General features: G+C 45.5%; 1 protein-coding gene across 3 annotated transcripts in view; it reads right to left on the reverse strand.

Moving 5' to 3' along the window:
• Positions 1 to 7500, reverse strand: part of LOC113816539 (CTD small phosphatase-like protein 2-A) — a 62783-nt gene that overhangs the window by 17055 nt on the left and 38228 nt on the right. The gene's annotated exons all lie outside the window — the stretch shown is intronic.

Here is a 7500-nt window from a genome sequence, read left to right on the forward strand (position 1 = left end):
GAGAGAAAGAAAACGAAAGAAAGAAAGGAAAGAAGGAAAGACCGGGACGACGGCGACAGCGCCCCAGCAGGACGACGAAAGATGATCACGAACGGACGACACACAAAACAAACAAACAAACCCCAGCACGACAAGGACAAAACAAGAGCCAAAAAAAAAAAGCAAGCAAGAGGAAAGGAAAAACAAGGCATCCTCCCCCCTTCAAAAAAAAGAAAGAAAGAAAGATAGAAGGGAAAAAGGGAGACAGGAGAGGAAGAAGACAAGACTATGTATCAAAACGTAGCAAGAGCAGGTCTGCGTGAGTCACCCATCGATCCGCCACCTCCACTTTTGCCGCCACGGCCGCTCGCACTCCACCACACTCCGCTACCTCCTCCCCGCCGCCACCGCCACCTCCCCGCCGCCACCGCCACACGCCGCAATCTTCCCGCCACCGCTACCTCTCCGCCGTCAAAGCCACACACCGCTACCTTTCCGCCGCCACCGCTACACACCACAACCTCTCCGCCGCAGCCGCCACCGCCGCACACCGCTACCATTCCGCCGCCACCGCCACACACCGCTACCATTCCGCTACCACCTCTACCATTCCGCCACCACCGCTACCTTTCCGCCACCACCACCACACACCACCACCCTCTTCGCCGCCGCCACCGCCACCACCAGTGCTGACACCACCATCGCCTCGCCAAAACCGCTAATGCAGCAGATAGAGTTTCGTCCCTCGTCGTTAATAGCCGAAGCTTTCCATATTGGTCAAGCGACGTCGTTCCTTCACTTATTCATGTCTCTATTTCCCTATTTACGACAAAGAAGTAAGATAGACGGAATGAACAAAAAAAGAAGAAAGAAAGAAAGAAGAAGAAAAAACGCTACACCTCCTTCCCGCTACCTTCATCTACCTCGCAAATTGTCACCTTGATTTCCCACTTCGCTACCGCCGCTACAAAACAGTCCGCTACAGCGCTTGAAAAACACCGCTACCTCAAGGTCCCAGCGCCGCTACTGTTCCGAGATCAACTTATAAGCTTTAAAAAGAAAAAGTAAAGCAAGAAAGAAGGAAATAAATAAATAAAAAAGTAAAAAAAGTAAAGAAAGAAAGAAAGAAAGAAAGAAAGAAAGAAAGAAACGCTACAAAAAAAAAAATCCCGCTACATTCCCGCTCGCTACATAATGCCACATCGACGCTTCCCTTTACTCAATCGCAAAATAAATAAATAAATAAACAGATACATAAAATAAGAAGTAAATAAATAAAGAAAAGAAAATTAATTTAATTAATGAACAAAGAATAATACAAAGGCCACAAACAACATTATCAGTAACAATACTATAATACAATGCAACACAGAAATAATGGACGTTACATAACATATTATAATGATACACTGTGTATTCTATGCTGCACAATAATAATAATAATATTAATAATAATAATAATAATAATAATAATAATAATAATAATAATAATAATAATAATAATAATAATGATAACAATAATAATAATAATAATAATAATAATAATAATAATAATAATAACAATAATAGTATTAATGATAATAATCATAATCATTATGTTGCTGATGTTAATGATAATGAAAGGTTTGCAATAATAACTAATAATAAAAATAACGATAATAATAATAATAATAACAAAATAATAGTGCCAACAACACCAATAATAATAATAGCATCAACAACAATTATAATACCAACAGCAACAATACCAAGAACAACAAGAACAACAAATAACCGCGGGCACCTTCCCGCCGCCGCCCACCAGCACGCGGCCTCCCACCAAGTCCGTAAATATTTTATCGACACAAGGGTATTTAACTGTTATTTCTCACGCTCACCCCTCCCTACCCCTCACCCCTGCTTCTCACACTTACACATAAACATAAGCACGCACACCCTCACATGCACATACACATACGTGCATGCACGCACACACGCACGCACCCATGCACACGCGGTCGCAAACACACACACGCACGCACATACACAAACGCCCGCACGCCCACACATACACGCGCGCACGCGCACACAGAGGACATCACTCTCGCTCGCAAGACACACAAGCATCCACACGCACGCACGCACAGCCACCCTAACATGGCGGCCAACACGTGCAAACCTGCCTTGGCACATATGCTCTTAACCTTCCCACCCCCTCTATCCTTCCCTGTCCCTACCTCCCTCTCTTCCTCTCCCTACCTCCCTACCTCCCTCTCTTCCTCTCCCTCCCTTACTCTATCTCTCCCTACCTCCCTCCCTTCCTCTCCCTCCCTCGCTTGCCCCCTCCCTCACTCCCCTCCTCTGTCGTGGCGCCAAAATGAACCTCTTGCCATTCCATCACCCTACATCCTTCCTGAACACATACTCACACACATACCGTGCACACTCACAGATTCACACATGCGTACGGACATGCACGTCTGTGTGCGTATACACAATTCGTAAAGGCCCGATACCAATTCAACCTGTTTTTGTGTTGTATTTTTCATCAGGAACCGATAAAATATACATCATTCTTCACCTCGCCTCTCATTACGTTTTTTTTTCTCGATTTCTCCTTCCCACACTTAACCTACCCCCTCCCTCCCTCCCTCTCTACTTCTATCCTCTCCTCTCCTCTCCCCCTCCTTCCCTCTTTCCTCTCCCCTCTCTCTCTCTCTTTCCTCTCCTGTCCCCCTCCCCCCCCTCTTTCCTTTCCTTCCCTCTCCTCTCCCTCCCTCCTTCACTCTATCCTCTCCTCCCTCCCTTATCGCCCCCTCCTCCCTCTCCCTTACCCCCTCCCCCCAAAGTTCCGATTCCCGAACACCCACCCAGCGTCGACGAATCCCCCCCCCCCCTCCCTACACACACGGTATAAATAGTCGGAATATCAAGTCTTTGAATCTCCCTCTCCCTCTCCCCTCTACGAGACCATCGTATAGGACCGTAACGAAGATATTATTTTTTTTGCTTGTTTTCGTTTTTTTCTTTTCCTTTTTTTGTTGTTAATGGTGACAGGGGGGGAGGGAGGGAGGGAGGGAAGGGGGGAGGGAGGGAGAGAGGGAGGGAGGAAGGTAGAAAGGTGGGAAAGTAGGGAGGTAAGAAGGAAGGAAGGAAGGGAGAGGGAGGGGAGGGAGGGAGGGAGGGAGGGAGGGGAAGAGGGGGAGGGGGAGAGGGAGGGAGAGAGGGAGGGAGGGAGGGAGAGAGAGAGAGGGAGGGAGAGAGGGAGAGAGAGAGAGAGAGAGGGGAGAGAGAGAGAGAGAGAGAGAGAGAGAGAGAGAGAGAGAGAGAGAGAGAGAGAGAGAGAGAGAGAGAGAGAGAGAGAGAGAGAGAGGGAGAGGGAGAGGGAGAGGGAGAGGGAGAGAGAGAGAGAGAGAGAGAGAGAGAGAGAGAGAGAGAGAGAGAGAGAGAGAGAGAGAGAGAGAGAGAGAGAGAGAGAGAGAGAGGTGAGAAGAGACGAGGGAGGTGAGAAGAGACGAGAAAGGTGAGAAGAGACGAGAAGAGAAAGGGAGAAAGAAAGAGAACAAGAGAGAAGAGAAGAGAAGAGAAGAGAAGAGAAGAGAAGAGAAACACCGTTCCTCCAGAGTATCCCAAACACGACACGTCACTTTTATCGTGCTCCAGTATAGCCAACGACACGAGAGAGTGTAAACAAGCACAAATGTAGCCAAAACAGGCCGCAGATGCCGACAAAGTGCCCTTGATTTTTTTTTTTCAATTTGAGCGACGAAATTGGGAAAAAGGACGATATCGATGATTATATATATCTAATCGATTGCGAATACGTCGATCTATAAGGGGTGATCATGTGACGATGATGGTAATTATCAAAATAATGAGGAAAAAGAACACCAATTAGGTCTACAACGCAGTCAAAATGATGATAAAGATAATGATAATGATGAAAATATTAGTAATACTAAAAAAAATAGTATTTAACAACCAAAACTACAACAGCGAGAACAATAAAAAAACTAAATAACAACTATAATAATGGCGAAATAACCACAATTAATTTAAAAAAAACGTTAATAAAAACAAGAGTGACAATGATAACGATGATCACGATAAAAACCTAATAACAATACTAATGCTAATAACAAATATTAATAATGATAATGATGAAATTGCTAATAATGAAGAGGAAGAAGAAAAAGAGGAAGGAAAAGAGGAGGGGGAAGAAGAAAAAGAAGAGGAAGAAGAAAAAGAAAAAGAAAAAGGAAGAAGGAAAAAATCCCATTAAAAAAAGGAAAAAAAGGGGAAACGTCAATACCAAATGACACGCGATGCCGCCTTCGTTGCTCCTTCCCTGGTGACCGAGAGACCGTGAGAGAGAGAGAGAGAGAGAGAGAGAGAGAGAGAGAGAGAGAGAGAGAGAGAGAGAGAGAGAGAGAGAGAGAGAGAGAGAGAGAGAGAGAGAGAGAGAGAGAGAGAGAGATAGAGAGAGAAGAGAGAGAGAGAGAGAGAGAGAGAGAGAGAGATAGATAGATAGATAGATAGAGAGATAGAGAGATAGAGAGATAGAGAGAGAGAGAGAGAGAGAGAGAGAGAGAGAGAGAGAGAGAGAGAGAGAGAGAGAGAGAGAGAGAGAGAGAGAGAGAAGGGGGGAGGAAGGAGATGGAGAGAGAGAGAGAGGAAGGAGATGGAGAGAGAGAGAGACGAAAGAGATGGAGAGAGAGAGAGGAAGGAGATGGAGAGACAGAGGAAACAGATAGAGAGAGAGGAGGGAGGAAGGAGATAGAGAGAGAGAGAGAGAGGATAGAGTGAGAGAGAGAGAGGATAGAGTGAGAGAGAGAGAGGATAGAGTGAGAGAGAGAGAGGATAGAGTGAGAGAGAGAGAGGATAGAGTGAGAGAGAGAGAGGAAGGAGATAGAGTGAGAGAGAGAGGAAGGAGATAGAGTGAGAGAGAGAGGAAGGAGATAGAGTGAGAGAGAGAGGAAGGAGATAGAGTGAGAGAGAGAGAGGAAGGAGATAGAGAGAGAGAGAGAGAGAGAGAGAGAGAGAGAGAGAGAGAGAGAGAGAGAGAGAGAGAGAGAGAGAGAGAGAGAGAGAGAGAGAGATGGGGGGGGAGAGGAAGCAGCAACATAGGGCCGATGCCGTCAACATAGCGCGAGGGAGAATGGAAGGAAAAATAACATACGACCGGAGGCATCAACATAATGCGTCAGAGATATGAGGACCATGCAACATAGGAATCAACGACGGAAATATCGAGAAACTCAGGTAAAGATATGAGGCAGACGTAACATATACAGATATGAGGAAGAAACGACAAAGAATCGCAGACGGCAACATAGCGAAAGAGAGAAAAATGAGAAAGCAACATGAGATAAGAGATGCCGATACAGACCAACATGAGGATCAACGACGCCAACATACATGAAGACATGAGGAACAAGGGCGAGATTCACTACCGAAACCTCATGCCAGAGCCACAACAAGCGAGTCATGAGGTCAAAACAAGAGAAAACCAAGGAACACAGACAGTTAATACGCGAGGCCACATGACACGACCGCAACATAGGATCGACGACGCCAGCACGAGAGAGATGTTAGACACACACACACACACACACACACACACACACACACACACACACACACACACACACACACACACGCACGCACACACACAAACGCCAACATACGAAGAAAAACACACAGGAGACAGCGCCAACATAGAACGAAAACACACGTGCTACATGCACACATGGAGCCGCGGTCATAACAACATACGAAAGACAACACCAACATAGAGCGGAGAAACACGTGCTACTCATGCACACGAAGCCACATGACACGCATGCGAGACCTGATACAACATAGGCATTCATGTTACCGGAGAAGAAAGTGATAAAGAATAGAGATAAACTGATAATTCTAGTAATAATAGTGAAAATTAGAACAATGATGGTGGTGGCGATGAAGATGTCTAACAAGATAAAGATGATGGTGGTGGTGGTGGTGATGATGGTGATGGTGGTGGTGATGGAGACGATAATAGAGATGTTGATGATCAAGAATATCATGATGATAAAGATAGTGGTGACAATACTGAAAATGATTAAAAACGGTAATGCTAAAGGTGGTGCTGGTGGTAACGATAATGATGATGATGCTGATAAGATGGTGGTAATGATGATAACGGTAACAATGACGACTAAGATCATTCTGATGATGATGATGGTGACGATGATTTCGAAGACAACGATGTAGATGAGAGCGAGGTCAAACGAAACAAACAAAAAAAATAAAATAAATAAATACAATGACAACATACGCCCTATCACGCTCACCCATTTAAGAAACCCCCTAAAATGCTGATAATAACCTTTAATTAAAAAAAAGAAAGGCAAGGACGATATTATGCTACGGGGAGATGAAAGGAAGACTGTGGTCCGATTTAAAAACAAATCAATGGTGTGTGTGCGTGTGTGCGTACATATGCGTGTTTGTGTTCGTGTGTTTGTGTATGTGCTTTTGCGTGAGCTTGTCTGCGTGCATGTAGAACACGTATGCGCGTACGAGCCATTATCTCCGTACAGCCAAGTCTCAAAACACCTGCCAAGCATGTTTCGAACTTCGTCTCGGAGCAACCTATGAGCGCGACCCTCCTCGAGTCAGTTTCGAGCGCTTCGAAGCTTCACTCACGAGTCATGCCCGCGACTCCACGCGCGCTTAATTTAAATGTACCAAAATATAACTACGCCTCTACCGTATCGCCCATAAAAACTACCTCGCCTCTGAAGACGGTTTCGAAGCTTCATTCACAACTGTACCTACGCATTTGTGTATGCATTTACGTACATCGTTTAGTATCAATTGAGTAAATACATCAACGAATAAATAAACAACGCAACAACACAGATGTAAACCTCGATGACGAAGGATAAAACCGCGCCAGAAAAAAAACTAACAAGGAAGATGAGGAGGAGGGAGAGGAAGATCAGGAGGAGGAAGAAGAGGAGGAGGAGGAGAGGAAGAAGAAGAGGAGGAGGAGGAGAGGAAGAAGAAGAGGAGGAGGAGGAGAGGAAGAAGAAGAGGAGGAGGGTGAGGAAGAAGAGGAGAAGGAGGGTGAGGAAGAAAGGGAGGAAAAAGAAGAAGGAGAAGTAGAAATAGTAGCAGAAGGAGGAAGAGAAGTAATGAAAAACAAAAACAGGAATGAAGACAAGAGATAATGAAAGGGTGACAGGCACAGGGCAGATAATGAGAGGGTGACAGGCACAGAGCAGATAGCGAGGGAAGCAAGAAATGAGGAGTGTTGCGTAAGCGAGGGAAATACGAATCCGCGGAAAATGAGGGATACGCAAAGGTGAGGCAAACAGGGGGGGTGGGAGATGTGAATGCAAGGGAAATGAGGCAGATACAAAAGTGACTGTAGTGAGGAAAGATGCGAAAGTGAAGGGGATGGTGATGCGAGATAGGGGGGCAGAGGAGGAGGGAAACGAAAGTGAGGGAAATGAGGGAGATGCGAGAGTGAGGGAGACACTGTGAGGGAAATGA

Source organism: Penaeus vannamei, chromosome 40, assembly GCF_042767895.1.
Source record: "Penaeus vannamei isolate JL-2024 chromosome 40, ASM4276789v1, whole genome shotgun sequence".
Classification (NCBI taxonomy): domain Eukaryota; kingdom Metazoa; phylum Arthropoda; class Malacostraca; order Decapoda; family Penaeidae; genus Penaeus; species Penaeus vannamei.